Source organism: Rhincodon typus, chromosome 40 (assembly GCF_021869965.1).
Source record: "Rhincodon typus isolate 14 chromosome 40, sRhiTyp1.1, whole genome shotgun sequence".
In the NCBI taxonomy this organism is placed as follows: domain Eukaryota; kingdom Metazoa; phylum Chordata; class Chondrichthyes; order Orectolobiformes; family Rhincodontidae; genus Rhincodon; species Rhincodon typus.
The window spans coordinates 7,539,620-7,540,177 of NC_063371.1; the positions used below are offsets into that span (position 1 = coordinate 7,539,620).

At 57.9% G+C, this 558-nt stretch overlaps 1 pseudogene; it reads left to right on the top strand.

Moving 5' to 3' along the window:
- Positions 1 to 558, top strand: part of LOC109913872 — a 45,715-nt pseudogene that overhangs the window by 15,010 nt on the left and 30,147 nt on the right.

The window sequence follows — 558 nt, forward strand, 5'->3', positions numbered from 1 at the left end:
AGGTGGCATCGTTGTGGCACTGCAGGAGGCCCAGGATGGACATGTCGTCTGAGGAATGGGAGGGGGAGTTGAAATGGTTCGCGACAGGGAGGTGCAATTGTTTATTGCAAACCGAGTGTAGGTGTTCTGCAAAGCGGTCCCCGAGCCTCCGCTTGGTTTCCCCAATGTAGAGGAGGCCACAACGGGTACAGCGGATGCAGTATACCACATTGGCAGATGTGCAGGTGAACATCTGCTTGATGTGGAAGGTCTTCTTGGGGCCTGAGATGGGGGTGAGGGAGGAGGTATGGGGGCAGGTGTAGCACTTCCTGCGGTTGCAGGGAAAAGTGCCGGGTGTGGTGGGGCTGGAGGGGAGTGTGGAGCGGACAAGGGAGTCACGGAGAGAGTGGTCCCTCCGGAAAGCAGATAAGGGTGGGGAGGGAAAGATGTCTTTGGTGGTGGGGTCGGATTGCAGATGGCGGAAGTGTCGGAGGATGATGCGTTGGATCCGGAGGTTGGTGGGGTGGTACGTGGGGATGAGGGGGATTCTTTTTTGGTTGTTATTGCGGGGACGGGGTG